The 22,274-nt window shown below is 38.0% G+C and overlaps 1 long non-coding RNA gene across 2 annotated transcripts; it reads left to right on the forward strand.

Annotated features, from left to right (window-relative positions):
* The first annotated feature begins 213 nt into the window (after positions 1-213).
* On the forward strand, positions 214-11,036 carry LOC139129786 (uncharacterized). Of its 2 annotated transcripts, none has more exons than XR_011551672.1 (3): positions 214-660; positions 4,510-4,617; positions 8,898-11,036. It is a non-coding gene; the product is annotated as an uncharacterized lncRNA (long non-coding RNA). The 2 variants fall into 2 exon arrangements; XR_011551673.1 differs by having other exon boundaries at positions 216-660; positions 4,504-4,617.
* The last annotated feature ends 11,238 nt before the right edge of the window (positions 11,037-22,274 follow it).

The raw sequence follows: 22,274 nt of genomic DNA on the forward strand, positions 1-22,274 counted from the left end.
ATAGCACGGCAAAACTTGACCCTCTAGCCTGCTGCCCTTGAGTTTGTACATTTATCTGGTGTAAGACAAAGATGGGGCTAAGTTAGCAATATTATTGTCTAACGAGAGCGAAAAAATAACATTTTCTTCAAGATTGAGTAAAAGATGATAGTTATCATCAAATTCTTCGCAGTTCGTTTCGTGAATATTTGAAAACCTAAGGAGCCGTAAGCCATATTGGTCAAAGGTCAATCAGAAGACCCAGTGTGGTGTTGGCGTGGCGTCGCGTACACGTACCGCCAACAATGATCAAAATCTCCAGTCGTTCATCTTTTAGCGTTTACTGACATGTCCCGCCCGTGTTTAGGAATGTCTACAGTCTACCTTGAAATCCTGGACCATCTCGACGACTACGCTGTACGTTTTAATCTAGTACAACTGGAGAGTCCAATCGTGTCGATGTCATGAACTTAGTTACGTTTAGAGCTACTACCAGAAGCTCAACGGTTCGACAAGCAGCAAGTTTATTCTCCGTTCAATCGGGACGAAACTCGACAACCCATTTTAGCAATTTGGACGGAAGAGGGCAACTCTTTTCGCACAAGCGAAAGGTCGACCCCTCGATCGCTGCTGAGTCCTGCATCAGCTGGACGGAGGTCGTGTACAGTATACCAGGTACAGGTATGTATAGTTAACTTGTCCTCTTTGTCTTATTTATTCTTAACCAGCCATATGTAACCAGCCCAAGTGTCTTTTCGTACATACGTCTACTCCTTCTCGTATAAACGTGTTCAGCAATGTCTTTATTATCTTGCAAAAATGTCTAACGTTTGTGTTGTTTAAATCATCGATATTGCTGATAAAATTTCAATAAACAATGAACATCTAATTCCCAGGCAACTTCATGCTAATGTAACCTTTTCGTGGCGAGGGACTGTACAGAAATTACGGGGGGGGGTGTTAGGGTTCTGGTGTTGGTGTTTCGAAAATATAGAATAATCACCCTTCAAAAGTGTTTTCAAGAAAAAGATTGCCCCCAACTTTCATTTGTCCTTTGTGTCACAGTCTTATTTGATGTTTTATTAATAACTGACGTAAAATTTCTTATTTGACCTTTGAACTTTCAAAGAATACCCTAAACCTTTAGAAACATGTAATCACTTGGGTGAAAGTCCAATAGCATATTTGTTGTTCACATCTGCTTTCAAACGCTATTCTCACCATCCGGTACTATTCGAAAAACCAAATTCGTGCACCAACATTCATGATTCACTAGTAACCAGCTCAGTCTAATTTAAGTACATTAATATCAATAATCAAGCATCTATAAATACACAGATGTGGCTAGTTCTGTATTGAAAAATAAGATTTAATGGTTTCCTCATAGATACAATGTGAAGTGAATCACCGTCCCTCCACCCACCGGTCTGGAAACAGCTCCTGTTTGCTCTGAGCCGCGTTGCTGGTAAATATATCAATTACAAAAAATCTCTGAATCTCTGACACCTTAAATGTGACAAGTACGTGAATTTGCATTAAAAATATGCTAATTTTATCCAAAATGACCAGAATGCATGGCGATATTCACTACAGCGATTTTGCTGGATAAACTTGTCGAGACCAAAATATTTTGTAACATAAACATTTTGATATTGAGGTGGGAGCCTCAAGGTTCTTTCACATTTTTATACATAAAAATTCATTTCTTTTCAAAGCTGTCGCGTACTCTTTTGGCCTCCAAATAGAGCTTGCAAGGAATGATGCTAGACAACTGTATGCGACAGTATCCCTTAGTTACACAGCGGAGCTATATCGGCCGCTAGGTTTGAGTAATGTTAGAATGAAAATCGATTCTAGAAAATAAACTTTTAGGAAGACTTACACCTCGCAATTCCCCATTTTCAAAAATAGGTTATATTACTAAGGACATAGAACATACAATGTCTAAGTTGAAAACATTCAGCGCTCTGCATTATACATTAGACTACTCTGTGCACTTTATGTGAAGATTTCAGTGCAGGTATGCACAGTATCCTCAGTGTTTGCATGTTTGGGCAAATATTTAATCACAGCACAATCTTTACCTTGTGCAAAATTGCACATACACCAAAATTACTGTATTTTCACAAACTTACTTCAGCTCTGAAGGATGTTGGCTTTTACTGCAGTAGGAAACCATACATTTGTGAAACATATGATGAGTAAATTCAAATTTTAACAGTCATTTTGATTTTGGTAATATTCCTAAGGAACAGAACATGCAACGTCACAGGTGAAAACATTCACCTCTGTCAGTGTTCAATCTGGGATGTCAAAACAGGGGGTCACTGTAAACCCCTACTCCTGTCCAAGGGGACCATTTTAGAAATTCGGGGGACATCAACACACATGTAAAACCCTTGAATCTTCTGTGGAAATTACTATATTCTGTCAACGTGGGATTTAAAGGGACATAAGCTGTAACTTGTTGCAAGTTTTTCAGTGTTCTGCTTCTGTATATCAACTACTGTGTCTGATCCTAAAAAGTTTGTCATGCTGAAATTTCAAGTATTCTTTTTGTCAACACAGCTTGTATGTGTGTAGTGATCATTGTTTATTGTTTACAAATGAATTCTAGTCCAGGCTTGAATGCAATTTTCAACAATACCGTAATTTCGTAGATTATACTCATTTAGGTTGTGTTGACATGCTAAATACTTGGCATTAAATTACGAATTAGGGATTCAATGCAGAAAGTGTAGGAAAACCACAAAACAAAAGTTCTGAAAAAATAGCCAAAAGATACAGCTTATGGAGCTTTAAATAAAGTATATATCAACTCTTAAACATACTGTTAACTTGTATGTATTTGGAAATTAATGATCATTGGTTCTGACCTAAGGGTTTTACATAGCGCTGTTTCTCTGGAAAATCAGATATGTCCGACCTAAAATATTGCTGTTCAAAACGATCATAGCTGGCCCTACATGGATGCTTGCCTTGTAGTGTTCAACCTTTGTATGGGTGGTAGACATTGCAGACGCTTCAATTTGAGGGCATGCCCCATCACCTTTGTCTAAAACAGGGGTGCATCAACTACTGGCATTAAAAATCCAAGTCGCAACTACCGTAGCCTATCGCCATTATGCACAGTCTATTTTGTTTTGTTTACATTCATTAGCCATGTCACATGCACACAGCTCTACACTACATCAGTCCTTTCTACCCAGCGTCTTACACACCACCTTATACACTCTCACAAACTTATTTCAACTTGAAAGTTAACCCTTTTCCTGCCAGACAGTATTAAGACTATTACTTCCCAATTAGACAAGTCAGTAAAACGCGGTATTGAGCCCAAACATGGCGTTTTTTCACCTGCTTGGCTTGGCCTGTTATAGCATCTTTAGTCTAAAAAATCAAGCTTACAATATTTATGTTTTCTACAGCCTTCAAATGTACAATATTATGTTAAAATACACCATATGGAATATGTTGTGTTTCATTAATTTTAACCATCTTGACCTGATGGTGAAATATGGACTTGGCAGGAAAAGGGTTAGCGCATAAAATAATGCTTAAAGATACTGCTATTGGGGCTTTAAAAGGCCGTGAGCTGCAACACTGTGAAATTTGTCCAACCTCAAAGTACCTTCAATTTCTTCAGATATTCATTGCAATCTACAAATTGAACGATATATAGTCATTAACTGTGCCTCAACAGCATTTGGTTGTGGCAGAATAGACAAGAAATTGAGCACATCTTTGTTAATTTTAAATTTCCGCAATTTTCAAAATCTTGCCATAATTAATAGGTGAAAACAAGAATTTTTCCTCTAAGTGGAGTGAATCCCTTTCCCTTCCTTTCAGTGGGTTGCACCATGTTGTATTTGTAAAGATTTAAATGTGTACATCCACCATTTACGCTGTTTATCATGTAGTTGCATGTAGGCAGCCATATTTGGGTGCGGCACCCATTTATTATTTGTCTTACAAGAATCTCCTCATGCAGTCCAACTCTGTGGATAATTATACTAGAGTAAACATCTCTGAGTTGTAGAAATTTGCTATGAACTGATTTAATCTAAATATAAAAATCATAAAAATAATGTCAAAAGTTGCAACTCATCTGCCTTAAAGTAAACATGAGAATAATTCTGATCTTACCTAAACATGGTATGTCATTTTATTTTGCATCACTTCATTAATGATTTCTAACTTTCTAAATTAATGCAATTTCTGTATCAAATGAAATATGGTCTTATTTTCAACATGAACATTTTGTATTATTGTATAACCATGGATGTAAAAAGAGTCAATCTTTCATCCATGCTTAGTGCAGTGGGAATCCGATGATGTCAAGCCTTTGTAGGCCATGGGAATGCTATTGTCTGATTCAAATGTGAATACCAATTGATATTCAGATTAATATGATTATTCATTGTCATTATTGTCACATGAAATATGATGATTCATCATCTGTGTTTCAGATATTTTGATTTTTCACAGTAAGATTTTTAACTCTTTTATTTATATCCTTGCAAGTTGCAGGCCCCTTGGAGATGTTTATTAGGCACTGAAAAAGTAGGGAAAGGGTAGTGTCTCAAGGAAAGACAGAGTTACACAAAAAGGCATGCCAACAACAGGAGAATAAGAGAGGTATGTACTACAAAGTCTGCACTGATAATTTTTTAGTCTAAACCAGTGAACTTTGAAGGACAAGGTAACCAAAGCACCAGTGTTGGTGAATTATAGTACATGTACATGGTAGAACCATCATGACACAAGTAAAATCAATTTTACTTAGTTCAGCTTTGATATTTGGTTATATATTTGCAGAGCACCTAACAGCTTTAAGTGACAAAATCTGCCTTTTTAGCTCCGCTGTCAGAGACGCGGAGCTTATCCGATAGACTGATTGTCTGTCGTCGTCCGTCCGTCAACAATGGTCTTCTTCTCTGAAACCGCAAGTCAGATTTCTTTGAAATTTGGTATGGAGGTTCATAGGAGTGACCTCACTCAAGTTTGTTCAAATTGTGGTGAAATTTGCATAATTGTATTTTTGGGGCAATTTTTCCTGTTTTTGGTCAAGAAATCTTCTTCTCTGAAACTTCAAGTCAGATTAATTTGAAACTTGGTATAGAGGTTCCTGGAGGTAACCCCAGTCAAGGTTGTTCAAATTGTGGTGAAATTTCCATAATTGTATTTTTGGGGCAATTTTTCCTGTTTTTGGTAAAAAAGTCATCTTCTCTGAAACCGATCGTCGGATTGCTTTGAAATTTGATGTGCAGTTTACTTAGGGTAACTTAGCTTTGCAATTGTTATACAGGTTCCTACCGATGAACTTAATGGTATTTATTGAAATTATGATGAAATCTGCAATTTTGTTATTTATGGGTAATTTTTGCCATTTTTGGTCGAAAAATGTATTTCTCAAAAAGTACTGGTCTGATAGCTTTGAAATTCGATATGCAGGTTCCTACAGAATAACTAAATTTGATATTTTGACATTATGATGAAATCTGCAATTTTGTATATTTTGGGGCAATTTTTGCTATTTCTGTTAAAAAATTTGTTTCTCAAAAACTGCAAGTGGATAGCTTTGATATTTTGTATACAGGTTCCAAGGGATTATTGTAATATGTGATATACTAAAATTATGGTGAAATCTGCAATTTTTATTTTAGGGGACAATCATTGCCATTTTTGGTCAGAAAATTTTATTCTCTAAAAACTACTCGTCAGATAGCTTTAGTGGACCTGTTCTTTGGAATGATCCGATGTAAAAATCAAATTATGATGAAATCTTCAATTGTATATTTTGCAGATATTTTAGCCTCTTTTTTCTGGCCATTGAAATGAGCTATCAAAGATTTCCACCTTCTTCACCAACATGTGTCAAAAATAGTTATTCTCTACATAAACACAGCGGAGCTATATCGGCCGCTAGGTCGCTTGTTAACCTTCCCTTGAAGATACAGATGTAATCGATAGTTATGCAGCTTATTCAATGTCAAATTTTGAGATCACAATGAAATGTGTAAACCCTGCAAATTATTTTGGAGAAACATACAGATAAAGTATCGCCCAAAGCTTCGCTTTTTTAGCCTCATTATCGTTTCCGTATCGTTTCCGCATCGCCCAACCCCAAATCCAACATCGCTCACTCGGTTGTTTGGTATCGTTTCCGTATCGTTTCACTAGCGCATCGCCTCATTCACGGAACTCAAAGACATCGGATATGAGATATCGGGCATGAAAAGTCGATGTCATTTCGTCAAAAGTCATCGAAAATTGAGAATATAGACAAGATTTTATCTAGTTGAAGGTAAATGATCGGTTAATAATCATGAATTTGAACGTCTTGGACGATGTGGGTACGTGATTTAGAGTGATTGGCGCGGCGTGACATATGTAGGCCAACTCAGATTTATACCGTATGCGCATGGTGCGATAGTTTGCCTAAAATTAATTTTATTTGTGATGGATAATTGGTTGCGGAGTGTAACTCTATAGTATGAATTGCGTAGCAATTATTGAAACACTTGGAAGTTCCCGCTATCAGAGTGTTATCAATGTGTTGTGACTAAAGGTCACGGACTTCCTCTACATCATAATTTATTCACGTCAATCGGGTTTAAAGGTCACTGTGTAAAGCGTTAGGAGAATTCATGGCGGCATCACTATATGTGTTAACCTAGTATATGATACACTGCAGTTATTATTTAGCAATTGTCCTTACTTTGTACGGCCAGTTTTTCTTGTGCGCTTTTCAAGGACGTACATGTATTTAAGCTTAAAAATACTAATTTCAGTCATTTAAAATGGTAATCCGCACACAGTACCACACATTTCTGGGTTTCTATCTGGGTTTAGTCAGTGGAAAAGTTGTCCCACGTCACTTTTTGACACTTGTCTCATCGGGCAACCCGTACTGGTGTTTCAGTTGCAGTTGTCCAAACGCGACTTTCACTTGCAACCGTTAATGTCTGTCCCTGGTAGAGTGCTATCTTGTTACAAAAATGTTCGCAAATAAAACGGTATACAAACTTCATATCAAATAAAAGCAATTCGTAAAAGAAGCGCATTATAATCACAATATGTTTCAACTTTGTTCCCATTTTTGTGTGTTGAAGCAACATTTCATGAATGGATAATGTTGGACATATGGGGTTGGACACATGTATTTGATCTTTCATTTTGTATACCTTTACTCTCAAAAACATGGGCAATGCCAGGCGGCGAAATTTCCGAAGGCGGCAACTTTGCTGTGGCATTTTTGAGTGAATAATATGCCGTGGCCAATTGGGACCATGAAATTGACTTGATACGATGCAGTGGCGATGTTTAGGCTGATACGATGCGGAAGCAATGCAAGGCTGATACAGAGGCGGTAATGAAACGATATAGAAAATAAACAAACTGAGGCGACAGCAATGTCGGAAACGATACAGAGGCGATCTGAGGCGAAGTTTTATGCCATACTTTATCTGTAGTGTTGAAACAACTAAAGGGGCTCTTAGATTGAGTTCAAAACACAAATGTACATAACATAACATACAATAATAGCATAGTCAAACTCAGGATGAGCTTTTAACACTTTTAACAGCTTTTAACTGGCCAAAATATTGTTGAAGGAATCCATGAAGTGTATTTTATGAACCTTGCCAGGGAACACAACTTTGAAACAATATCACAAGACACACTCATGTCCAAGAGTTTGTTGCAAATTTAATATTGAAAGATGAAACAAGCTTATGCTCTGATAACATGTTCCAGATTACACGATGTGCTAAAAAACCATAGTTTTATCTTTTATTAACATTATACGAAACTGTTTTAGGAACAACCAACTGTGTGCAAGAAAACTCTTGCCTTATTCACAAAATGTAACTTAATATACATTTTTTCATAAAAACATTTTGCATAGTCAAAACAGCTTCAGTGTTGCACCCGCTGGGAACAAGGATATAGTTTTGAACTAGTATTTACTTAGTGGCTGAACTGACAGTTATTGAACAGTATTCAACAACAGCCAGTCCATGCTTCAAGTATCTCTATTATACTTCAAACTTTTCTGTATGGCTGTCTATATAATTTCTTGAAAATTATATAAAATGTATATAACACGATTGGAACTAATTTGGGATAATTGGATTTTCATATTTTTCAAATTTCTCAAATATGTTAGGTGCCCTATAGTTGAATGTTGCAATATTACCAAATACTCATAAAAACAAGTGCATAACATAAAAAGAAAAGTAGATGAGGTTACATTTGTAGATGAAATCGACATTACTTCATCCAATTATCCCAAATTAGTTCCCATTGTGTTATATGTACTCTAAATAATGCATGATATTGAAAAATCATTTGAAATGGTTATTGACAATGAGTCTCCTTCAAAGCATTTTTTCAAAATTTTTATTTTTAGTAGTCTACAGTTTTCTCTACACATGTGAGCTATGCCTGGCTTGACTAGGGAATCTCTGTTGGTACAAATCAGAATGAATCATGGGATATTTGTAGTATGGGTTGGGGTCTTTGCATAGTTAGCACTATTAGATATACAGAGTCAACAATTTTGTCACAATAATTGTACAAATGTACTAATGGGTTCAAATAAAATTTAACAAAGCAAGACTTACTTTAGTTGAGGGTTATGTAAATTGACAGTTCCATTCTGATGTGCTCAAGGTCTTTGGACAAGGATGCCAATGTTAAAATGATACATGAATTTCCCTATGTTCCTAAGCATAGGTGGAATGGAAGGCAACATAATATGTTCAAATCAGTAATAAGTCATGATACCAGAGTTGATCTTAAAATATCAAATGTCCATATTGTTAGTTATGGCAGTGACTGTAAGTATTATGCCATCATTTATCTCACTCTTTGCATTATTTTAAATAACCATCATTTATCATTTCTACCTACAGATTTTAAAGAGGAGAAGTGCAGTGATCAATGCAGATGAGAAGGGTTTCTGGAATGATGTAACTGCAGACCTGATGTCTGATGAGGAGGTCCCACCAGATGGAAGGATAATTGCCTCCAGGCCTTCTTGGCGATCTGACAAACTAAACGTTTTGATAGGATAGACACACTCAATCAGCGAATGCTTAATGACTCTAATTCAAGACACTACATACTGCAGAGGAAGTATGGCAGAGCCAGTGAGAGACCACCTGATAAAAACAGTTCAGTGACAATTGTGTGAGACAGAACAGTGATGCATAGCTTTTCTGAGTAATTATCCATCATCCCTCTGTTGGTCAACAACTGATTTGTTCTCAATTTTAATTGCTTTACTTGAAAAGTAGTACACAGAGCTGGTGTTGTAAGTTCAGTGAAATATAAAGTCATTAGCTGGCACAGGTCAGTTACACCAAGAAAAGTTTAGTATAACCAAGGCATAACTTACAAATACTTCACAAGTACATCTTTGAAGTACTGCTGAAATTTGTCACTTTGACGTATCTGGATTTGTGCCCTCAAGAATTTATCAAGGTGCAGTTACAGTGTTTAAACATGCTGAAACAAATGTGAGCCACACCGTGTTACTGATGGTATTTTTCTATTTCTTGTCCAAAAATTTCTCTGAAATTGCTTGTCAGATTGCTTTGAAATTTTAAATGCAGGTCTCTTAGGATAATATAATTGAAGCAGTAATCAGTTTGTCCTGAGATATGCAATATTGTGTTTTTCAGAGCAATTTTTCCTACTTTTTTAGATTTTGATGAACTGAACAAAAGCTACAATTTAACAGTGCACATACATGTATGTGATAAGTAAGAGTTAATTAAACATACACTACAAAAAAATTCACCCCTGAGACAGTTCCTGCACAGGCCCTGATACAAACTGTGTTACAGGTCTGTGTCAGCAAATACAGAAGGAGTTCTATCAGGGGCTGATGCACATGTCTGTATCAAGTACTGTAAACACATGGCTGTATTTCTACCAATTACAGCAACTGTACACAGTGCTGTGAACACTGATCTCTAACAGGGTCTGAAATTTTCAGTGTTCAAACAATAACATTTCTTTCTGCTTCAATCATCAAAATTTGCCAATTTTTACAACAAATTTACACCCTGAAATCCATCCAAATTTTCAGGCCCTGTAGCTGACACACCACTGTACGCACACCGGTGGTTCAGTGCTGCAATTATAGGTCTTGATACAGTCAGAATTTACAGCATTGTATACAATCCTGTACCACCATGAATCAGAATTTACACAACCCTAAAATTTGACAGGTTTTTACTGGTCTTGCAAAAAAGGTTATTTCTCTGGGCCTGTTACAGGTAATGATTATCCTCTGTTACAGGCATGTGTCTGCCTTTTCTTGCTGTGTAGATAGCTTGAGTGCTTCATATTCAATCAAGAAACTCTTGAAATGATTTTTTATTCCTATATTTAAAGGTACACATAGTTGATCTTGTAATTTGGTGAATTACACAGTCATTAGCTGACACATCTCAATTGACACAAACTTACTGTACAAAACTTAGGAATACTACACATGTATATCTTTTAACGTATGCCAAAATTTACAGCATACTGTAAAGAGCATTAATTTTCACCAGGATTTAATTTCACTATTTTGCTGTTTGGGACACATGATTCACTGTGTTTTATTTTCACAGATCAGGCCGTGAAACAATGAATTCTATTATAATTTAAAATTGTCATATGGGTTTAATTGAGCTGATTTTTAGTTGCTTGTTGTATTTTGGGTTATTTTCCTGTTTTTGTTTAAAATAATTTCTCTGAAACAGGTCAACAGATTGCTTCAAAATTTTGTATACAGGTCAATAGGGATGATAATGGTAAGATATCAAATTGTTCTGATGAACCATATTTCTCCCTGTTAGGCTCAGGCATATTTAAAAGTGACTGCATTAATTGATATTAGAGTTATCAAGGCTATGGAAATTCTTTTTTTACAGTATTGAAGATAACTTTGAATGTGTCTCAGGAAAATTGTTCTGAATGTTTTTTGTCTGTATTTTTTATTTATTTTACTAACATTTACACATTCGTTTGGAATAAAGAAGAATCATTTACAGTGATCTTGGATTTGTGTATCTAAATTGCAGTATAGTTTTCAGATGCAATCTGTACTCTATTTTGCTGTAGAAAGCATCATTACATTGGTGTCTTCACTTGTAAAAAGAATACTCATTGCGTATACACACACACACACACACACACATATATATATATATATATATATATATATATATTATATATATATATATATATATATATATATATATATATATAGTGTATGTGATGCCTGTATGAGTAGAAATACATGAGTCAAAAGCTACAAAGCATTACTGTTATTTGAGGACCCACCCCCACACCCCAGGTCCCCCGAAGCCAGTGTTGGATAATTATGTAAAAATTGGTGAATAATAAGTATGGATATATGCGGCAACTGTCCCTTCCATTATTATGTAATCAATCAAGCCAAAAGTACTGGTCCCTTGATTCTCTATAAATTAGAGAATCCAGTAGTATCCTGAAATACATATATAATGGATAACACGTGAATCCAGCAGAATCCTGCAATGGATTAAGCAATGGATTCTGTTCCGTATCCGACAGAATCCATTGACCACCAGAATCCACTGGCATACATAATGTATATTTTAGTATTCTGGTGGATTCTTGAAGTATCCAGAACAATATACAGAAGAATCCTCAATGGATTTCTCACTTTTGCACAGTGTACCGGTTAGATAAGTAGCCCCTAATTGACTAATCTGTTGATGACACCAGTTAGTGTTTGACAAGCCTGCAGCTACTGTTCCCAGGCCCTGGGACGGCTAACCAACCAGATCAACACAAACCAAACCCATGGTAAAATAGTAAAGTAAACAAAATTGTGTCACAGATCATGAGTTTGGTTCTATTACCCTCTCACCGTCCCCTCTAAAGATGCCCAAATTAACGCAATTCAACTATAGACAGTAGAGGGAGCCCACTCTACTGTTTATGATAACAAATCGCGGTTTAGTAGTTGTTAGAACATCTATCATGTGATAAAGATTTCAGGAGCCATCGACGTCGTGGCCATTTCATAGCTAGTTTCGTTTGTCGGACCACGCGGATGTTCACTTTCCTGTCTCAAGGCTGAAATTTATGCATGTGCGTCAATGGACAAACGTATTCACTTTATTGCCAAATTGGGCGTTAAAAACCCAGCGTACTCAGTTTGTACTGACCCAATATTACTGTTGAACGCTACATGATTGTATCACAAAATACGATTGAAATTCAAAATCGTCGAAGTAAATAAGAAAATAACGCCACCGATATAAAATAGAAAGGTCAATCAAGTGCATGGCGGTAGAAGAGACTGCTTCAAAGGATGGTCACCCATTAATTAGAGTATTATTTTGAGGTCCCGACATCGACTAATTCTTCATCAGGTATTTCTATGCCGTAAATCACAAATTAAAACATATTGAATATGGGAATCATGTAAAAAATCAACAAGGTCGCAGTTATAAGCTACCTGTGAAAGGTCGCGATCGACTACTATCGATGGAGGAAGCGTGTCGCCCTTGAACAGAAATAATTATATTACTTTTGTGAAAGGCATGTAAAAAATTAAGAGAAAATAGCTTCAGGTCATAAGGACCTGCACCAAGCCAAAGCTTCAGGTCCTTACAGAAAACTGCCGGTCCTCAATAAACAGTTGTTAACGACCATTAAAGTCAACTTCTCCACCGATACTATGCTTTTGAATGTTGTAATATTTAATTTTTCATATCCTTTTATCAATAGAGTCAGTAAGTATTCACTCCAAAGGACTATTTTTCACATAGATTGCAGAATAGTGTAAATGAATGATCATGAAATATTCATCTACATGATCAGGAATCTGAAAAAGATCACAGCCCTCATCTTCCTCAAGGTCATGCGCACACATTTATCAATGTTTTCCATCACCGGGGGGGGGGGGGGACAACGGGACTAACAGGAGAATTTGACATTTTTCCTAGCCATGTCAAATCCCCTACTCTCGGACTATAAAATGATGTCAAACACCCAGGGGCCGGGGAATACAGGCTCATGCACTGGCATGGCTACATGTGGCTGATGATAGCGAGAAATTTTTCTATCGTAACTTTCTATGGGGAATGGTGTTCTCTACATTGCTGTGTACAATAGCGCTGTTCACGGTTACACGTTTGTTCCTAAATATAGCTGTACGCGCGCGACATCGGACACACAGCTTGAAATGCGGACAAATTTTATCAATGTTGCACACATGGCCGTTTTTGCAGGTTGTACTCTGAGTCCTGAATATGCCTTTTATTATTCATTGTTACACTAGCAGTCGCCTACTAAGATTTGTTTTCGTCGATTTTGCATGCGCAATTTCAATTTCTAAAAATGCGGACAAATATTAATTTTTGCATATTAATAAGAACAGTGACGTAAAGTTATTAAAATGACTCTGAAAAGTTTGACAGACCTCGATACTGCTGAAAACCATCGACACAATCAGTTAATGATACCGTAAAATCTTAAAAGACGTAATTTTTGCGACATTTAGGCCTACAGTCCATGATGACGCTGAGTTTTGCCTGCCTGTCGTAAAACGGTATACATCGAAACAATTTGAAGCCTACTCTCGGCCTCTGAGAGTATACACGACAGACAGTGCAACTCGACAAAACTGTTAATGATAAGGTCGCTCTGTTTTATAAAATGCACACTTGTTATCACGATATGTCGTGGTAAGAGTCGGCCTTGTGAACTTTGGTTAAAACCAACAAGCGAGCAAGATGTTCTAGCGGTCCACAAACAAACGCAGCGAAACTTGAACTTGACTGTCGACTGCAGGTAGTGCAATTGGGCTGTCGTGTAACATCTAGTCCTTGTTCAAAACTTGAGGTAAACAAATACCTCCATGTTCAAAACCAAATATGTTTAGTCAACAGCACTGTTCTCGTAGTAGGTTTTTGTCTTAAACTCTTCTGTGAACCGTTTATGTTTTTAACGCTTCAATGAAAAATCAAAGCAAAGAAAATAGAGTCAGTTTGATAAAACGAAGGGCTGTATTATGTACATTTGTGTACATGTAAATTCCGAACACTTAAAGTGTGGAACTATTGAAGTAGTACTGGGTGTTGTTATCATATGACACAGATATGCTAACATTACCAGGGTTACACTCTCTAGACGAGTATTATTATAATATTGTGTCACATTGTTGCACCAAAATCAATCCATTCCATCATTGCTAGAATCTGCATGCACGGACGTAATTCATACTGATCTGAATGTAATCAGTTGCACCGTGCTATGCGCGTCGATCGGAGGGGTTAGACTTTTCGTAAATGTAAAAAGTCGCAAGACAAAAAATTACTATGTTGCGACATTGTCAACTCCCACCACCCCTGGTCTGGTGTACCATAGAGATCAAATTCCCCACTACCAGGACACGAAGTGCGATCAATATCCCCTGTTGCCCGCACTCCCACGGTGGAAAACATTGATAGGTGCATGACATTCAAGTCTGAATCGCATGATTCAGAGTCAGTCATCATCTGCATCTGTTACAGGTCTTGACGGAGAAATTTTCATCATTTATTCCAAATTTCAGTCGGTCATAAGGACCGACATGTTGCCAAAAACCTTCGGCCCGACGAGAAATCTGTCGGTCTCGGACCGTCGGACCGACGTTAATTTCGCACACTGCTTATAACTGAATGCGTCATTCTAAAATCGTGAGGTTCGAGTCTTGTACAAGTAAAGAAATACGTGAACTTCAGTCAAACAGTTGAATATCGCGTTTTCTGATATGTTGAATCGAGCATTCGTCGTTCTTCGGTGGCGACTGGCCGTTGAACTACTATAATAACGATGATAGACAACCCAGCAGCACGCTGTTTGTCCGCGTGATTGAGTTTATAAACAGGAAAAAGCAGTTGGTGATTCGAAAAAAGCACTTTCGTGGTTGTTTAAGTTTTTTCAAGTTCATGGAAATAATTCTATTATTTTCTATTTTGGTTCTTTAAATTTATTGCATAAGTGTATAATTACCTTATTCAATATCGTTTTCAAGCTATACTGACATGAATTTGTGCTGTGAAATATCGCATACTTTTCAATCGAGATTTACTTCGACCCTGGACTTCGACTCATTTCATAAGCAGTCCGCCAATGACAAATTATGTCTGCTCTATATAACTGTTCGTGATAGAGGGACCGTGGTCTGCTCTATAAGAGCGCCGGTACAAATTGAAAAACAAATGCTAGGTCAACATTGTGTTTACATTGTAAATCACAGCATCATTCTAATGTAATATAGCAAAACTTTACGTGCGTTACCCGTATCACGTTCCCTCTTTACCCGCATAGAATTTACATAACAATAAGCTTTTCCAAACCGGGCAGAGCAGACACCGGTGCGATATTTTGTCGCTTTAAAAGTTCGAACTATTGGCATATTATTTCTAATTTCTACTGAGAGGCATGTTGCTCGCTCAACTGTCGAAACAAAAAGACGTCGCAACCATTCTCACAAAAAAGGCAGAAAACTTTTGGTGACGTACAGGAACGTAATGTTCATTGCATGCTTTAACCGTACAGTATAAAGCGGGAACAGTTTTGATTGCCAGACTTCACTGGGCATATGCAGACATAAAAGTCATCTGACATTTTTATCGTCAGTCGCAATTAGTTCGGAGCGGATCGATTTTGAATGTCGGACTTCATTAGGTGCAGACGAACATGTAAAGTGTTATCAGAAAAAGACGTAATTTTTGGATTTTCGAAGTAGGCCAAGTTTGATTGAGACGGGGTCAGTTTGAATGTCAGACTATACTTTGCATAGAGACCACGTCAATTCGAGAAAAAAACGCAAAAAACCTGTTTTGTTACTTCGACGCGACGGTATTTGATAATTAAACGTGCATTAACCTAAACGCAGGCATATTTTATTACCTAGTGATAATGTCGATCGGGAATGACAATTGTTCAAAGAAAAGTTCCGAGAAAAATAAAATAAATAAATAAAATAAATCACGGAAAACTACCGATTTTTGGAGCCTTCGTTTCGGCACGTCGCCAGAGCTAATGGCTTTACCAGGCAAAAAAATGACGATGAGTCATTACTGAGATCGGACGTGTCCTAATTCATAATATAAGCTTGCCTACGTTCCCCAGATACATCGGACTAATGTTTATTGTTCACAAGTTGTGAGAAGTAATCTAATAAATGACTAGAACCGTCAAGCACCGCAAAGCGGCTAGTTCATCCTCCAACCACAACTATCGGTATTTTCGAGGTATAGCCTAAACTTACTTGTATAATTAGGGTTATCATACGAAGTTTGGAGGGTACCGACTGATGTTTCCGTATTTTGGCAAGTAGCGCAGCAACTTTATCGTGCCTTCAACAAACAGGTTTTGAATTGCTCTGAGCTCCGGTCAGAGGGTGGAGATTCCAAACCAAAGCAAGGTCATTCGAACGTAATGTAAAACAATCGACGAATACCCTGGCAACGTTTGCCGATAGGGTCCGAGGAGCGGTCGGCATATTTTTTCGCGTACAATCCGGGGGAGTTCAAAAGAGTTCGTGGGGGATGTCGCCGATCGACTGTCAAATGTATGACATCGCAACATAACCACATTTCCAAAATAAAACGACACTGAAACCCTTGGTGAGGTACGTGAACGTAATCTTTATTCACCGTGATTACGTTCAGATGCATTGAGGAAGGTGCATAAGCTTACAACGCGAAGTTTACCGAGTTTGACCATGGTTGACCGATGTGTAAAACACAATCACTGCATCAGAAAAGATGTTCGTTTTTTCGGCTCCAATTAGTCCGGAGTAGGTACAATTTTGGATGTCGGACTTGAGCAGATATGCTAAATATATTCAGAAACGGACATAATAATTTGGTGTTCTGCATCATAGGTTGGGATTCTGGGAACAGTTTTTGAATGTCAGACATTGTATTGACCGACATAATATACCAGAAAAAGTCGTGGTTTTGGTAGTTTTTCGACCCTAATTTCATTCAGAGCAGGATCGAAGAATTTTGAGTGTGGAACTTTGTTGCATGTCGACTCACATGTAAAATGTTAACAGAATTGGACGTATTTTGGGGTTTTGAGGTCGTAATATTAAGTTGGATGGAGAACAGTTGTCTCTTATCGGGTATGGATAAGCTTAGACGTGAAACATACCGGTAAAACAGGTAGTTTTTGGCCGCAATGCGTTTTGAGCGGAGACACTTCCGTATGTCGAAAACTGACTTATTGGACTAGGCTTCAACCACCGTCCCTCCTGGGTGGAGGGACGGTGCTTCAACAAACATTATTGTTACGGTTTATTGTTGACAGGTGGGAGTGATCATGGGTTTTGGAGAAGCCCAACAACGTCACTATGTAAATTACGCAACGCTGTGTCATTCAAGGGGAATTATGCAAATAGGAATGCAAATGTGTCCACAATGTTTACAAAAGCTCCCCGATTTGACCGGGATAGCCACGTGCATATGTTTTGAATTTTAAAAATCGTGTATTACACGGAAACAATTACTTATTATGAATGAGCGACACAGCTCAATGATGGCCTTGATTTCAAGGCGTATTCTCTGAGAATTTCGAAAATTTGACAGAAAAATGACCAATTTAGTATTTATCTACCTTAAGACATAAGATAAACGATGGCACGCGAACTGGCTCACAATGTTCATTTTTGTTAAAATCTAACACATTTCCGAGTATGTTATGATTTCAAACTTATCGTCCACTCAAAGGCTATATATTACACGGATTCAAAATTTATCATAAAACAAAAAATGACCAAAATCACTCAAGGAAGGTGGGTGTACCCCTTAAAACTACTTTTGTGCCCTTATCAGTTAGGATTCCTATCCAAATTTCTACGAGGTGAAAATCGCATTGCGGAGACGGCTAATGTCACAATTATTTCAAATTTCATGAAAAAAGTACGTTTCCGCCAGAAAATGAACCGTCTACCTGGCAGTTTGTGTATTCACATAAATTAGTGTGATGGCAGGTTAGCCTATGACGTCGGACTGTCAAGTACGGTTTCCCTCAGTTGCCGGGAGGTGCTAACTGATCCTCGTTAATTGGGATTAGCTGATAAACAAAGGCTTGTTCCAGATCGATTATTCTCTTTTGTTCACTCGCCAGTTCCTTTCCATGATGGGCAGAGATTCGTAAATGTAGCGATTTTGTCGGGTGGTAATACGTGTTTTAACAAACGACCCGGTACTTCTTTACAGTGTAAATGTTTTGCCTGTTTTAGATTAGCCAAGATACGAAGCCCTCCTACTGATTCCGGCAGTACGTATGTAGTGTTCACTCAAAGGGGTTTGTTAGCGTATCGAGCCCGATACCGTTTTCATGTGCCGATATCTGATTAATCAACTCGACAACATATCCGATAGCCAAAAAATCTCCACTTACTCAAGTTTTCACGTCCGTCGTTGTTTCTTTATCCGCACGTCAGTGTCTTTTGTACTGAACAATTTAATATCGTATCGCGCAGTTACCTCCATGATCATATTTTAATTTTGCAGTCAGTGTTCGCATTTTCAAAGCTTGCTCTTCTTGAACGATTGACACAGTGACAATGCCATTTCCAAAATGTGAATGAGAGATCGACCAATGCAAAATAGATGACTCGGAGCAAAGCCAGCGCGAAAAGAACTGACAACGTCCGGTGCGGCAAGCTTATGATTAGCTGACCACAAGTAAAATTGACAGTTATGGCTACTTATTAAATTTGACCGCAGTTTGGGCTGTTTCACCTTTTGTGAATTGAAATATCTTCCGATGCCGTCATTGATGCAAGCGACGATGACGATGTCACGATTCCCATCCGATTTCCCCGACGGTTGAATCGTGTCTATCCGAGTATGAATGATACCCTGTAGCTATGGGTAACCGACCATTGCCGAACAATGCCGAAGATCAACGAGTAACGTTCCCGGAATGGCAAGGCTTGGTTATCACGGGTAAATGAAAAAGCTGGCGTTGAAAACGTTGTTTTCGTGCAGCTTTGTCGGACTAGGTCAGGTTCGTAGGCAAGCCATAGGGTTTTGAGCAAAGGCATTTTGCGGGTTTTTTTCATAATTTGAGTCATGACGTCGCCATTGATGCAAAATTTCAACACGATCTTGTAGTAGCTTAGCCCTGCGTACGATGCTGTGTGTTCCGCTACAGCTAACCGCCCCGCTCACCACAGCGGGGCGGTTAGCTGTAGCGGAACACACAGCATCGTACGCAGGGCTAGTAGTAGCTCATCCCACAATTACGTTGTCACACGTGCCCTTGAAGAAGCAGGAATCAGCAAGTCGAAAGAAACAATTGCAAGTTCTGCAGTTTAAGACTATATCTCGGGCGACTGAATGGCTATGTCGCTTTCGGTAAAGTTAATGGCACCGACCTTGGCAAAATGCAACTATATTCTATAGGACTATCAAAACAAAATAAAGAATCGGCAGTTCCGATTGCAAATATGTCTGCATGCTCCACCTCCTATGTTTATCTGAAACCGAGTAAATGGCCATACAGGGCAATCACCTCCTCCAAAAAGAGAACTACCGTAAACGCATGTCTTCATGCTTATCCGATTCATTTCCCAATCATAACGTCAACCAAACTTTGATGAATAGTCGAAAATCTGAAACAGGGATTTGTAAAAACTCCATGTTTACAAAAGACTTAACACAATTTTACAAAGTGTTGTGAATTACGAAATAAAGTTGCATTTAGAGAATTAAATGGGTTGCTTCGGTTAGGTGTGTCGCTTTTATCTTGTTTGCTGTGCAATCAATGTGTTTAATATTGACAGCACAAGTAAGGAGAGAAATTTGGCGTCAGTTTTTCGAAAATTTTACATCCGAACGAAAAATGCCTTTGATACGAAACAACCGGATTGCTTCGGTTTAGAGATTTGTTGCGCTCATCCTTGTTTGTTGTGTAATCAATGTGTTTTTTTGTTGACAGAATTAGTAAAGAGATAAATTTTGCGTCAGTCCCTGCAGTTTGGTTCATGAGATTTTGTGCTGCGGACCAGTCTATATACCTAACTCATGCACATTTGTTGCGTACCTGGCATTTTCCCAGCATTTAAAATTGGATCTGTGGTGTGATCATCTGAAAGTTTTGTGTTTTGTGCGTGCCAACACTTGATAGCTAAGGCTAATCAGACACATATTTAATCACCTTCGACAGATCAAGCTGATGAGGCTGCACGTGTGGACAAACGAACCATGTGGCCATACTGTATATTACGCTTGTCACTGATACTTGTCTTCGCATCGAAGCATAGACCCTCTAAAACACGTCTATGATCGAAGTAAATAATCACTCACATGATCCATGAGTGACAGCTTTTTATTTGCCCCTTTGCATCAAAGCTGAACCGCGTCACGGCATTCCTTGCATAAATGCATATGAAATTAGCTGGTTACCGGTTGCCGCCTGGTAGCGTTGTTTGCTTTTTGCTTTTTCACATTAATCCTGTTAGTCTGAAGTGATAAGTCGACTACATTTGTGGTCATAAAGCTTTCCCCCAGATTGAGCGCTCTATATAAGACTGCGCTCGATTCCCGATAGTTTCGAAACCGACGTTTGGTATGCAGTGTAAGATTTCTTTTACAGACTGCCTGACTGACAAACATTAAATGTTGTAATTTATGAAACGTGTGTGTTTCACGGCATATAGCCGTTCCGTTGGTTGAAGAATACTCGAAACGTAGGCCTACACACTGTCCCTCCACAAACTGGCCTACATCATGGATGTAAAAAATAGACATCCATGCCTAGATAAGCTCACTCTTTTAGCGAATATAGGCTACAGTAGAAGTCAGGTCTCGCTGCCACTCTCTACATTAATGCAGCGTGGAGGTAGCATGGAGGTAGCATACCTCCATTGATAATGCAATCATGAACCATGTCCTGTAAATCCCAGTAAAAATCACACGCGCAGATACGGATACCTAGCTTATGTTACACAACTGGTATCAGTGGTAAATGACGTTATGCTAGCAAGTACTGCGGTTTTACAAAAGTTTCGGCAGAATTTTGAGGTTGTGAACGGGTTACGAGTATTTGATTCAACGTTACCGACGTGGCCCTAACCGATGTATAAGTTGGGCTTAACCATGCCGGTTAAAGGACATTTAAGCCATGTCGTATACGTCGGCCTACAAAGCGGATAAGCTGACGGTTAAGTAACGTATTGGTAAGTAAACAACCGACGGTTCTCTTCCGGTCCAGTCGGATCAGCCATTGAACCGGTGACGAACCGCTGACAACCGTTGCTAAACCGGAAGTGTAAACGCCCGATTTCATACAGTGTACGCGTTTAAAGGGCTCTTTGAACTCATGGACGCCGTTCAACGATAAGTGTGTTCAGGGATAGAAATCACAATTTGCACTTTTGAAACCTTTAAATGTAGGTGTTCAGTGGATGTTCAAGCCTTGGCATAACAAAACAGACCACTGATATTTAGTAAATATATTTTATTTTAAAAATACACTAAACATTTCTACAATCATGTGTGTAAAATGGGCAAATAAATATGGCCTCTTTATAAAGTTTGTTAAAGAAAAACATCAACGGTGTTAACACCTTATCAAAATATAAACAAACGAAAATCCTTATAAAAGCTGTCGATCGTTTTCAAATAATATGAAGAAAGTAATGACCAAACAAGTTTTACTTAATAAATATTGTGGATTACGTTATATGTCCATTATTATGCTGAAAACACGTATTCGCATAAAATGTTTACTCAATTTTTGTAAGATGGTTTAAGACATTTCCTCTTGTATAGACAAATGTAAACTTGGGAAAAGGTTAGTGAAGGCTTCTCTGATGCACATGGCACATAGTTGTCCACACTAAAGTAAACACAAGATGTCAAGTTGTAACAAAGTGTCACTGTAAGGGACAATATGCAAAAAGTGAGTAAAGTGGGTCCTTGGCAGTGTAAAACCTATTTCCTTGTCCAACAAAGTCCTTCATGAACGAAAAGGTTCGTTTGTTTGCAATATATATCAAATAAACCCCGAAATAAATAAGTAACATTTAAAACACTCTATTTCTCAGAAATTAAAAACACATCGGCTAATTTTAACTTCGTTTCATATGTTTTGTTCTATGTGTCAATAAGCATTTGAACCTGGAAATTTCAGTCCTCACTAAGATCCACTTATAAAAGAAAACTGCAGTCTGAGACCTAAGCCAACGGCCTAAATGCTAGCCATTTCAACACCAATATAGCCATACAACA

Source organism: Ptychodera flava, chromosome 3 (genome assembly GCF_041260155.1).
Source record: "Ptychodera flava strain L36383 chromosome 3, AS_Pfla_20210202, whole genome shotgun sequence".
Taxonomy (NCBI): domain Eukaryota; kingdom Metazoa; phylum Hemichordata; class Enteropneusta; family Ptychoderidae; genus Ptychodera; species Ptychodera flava.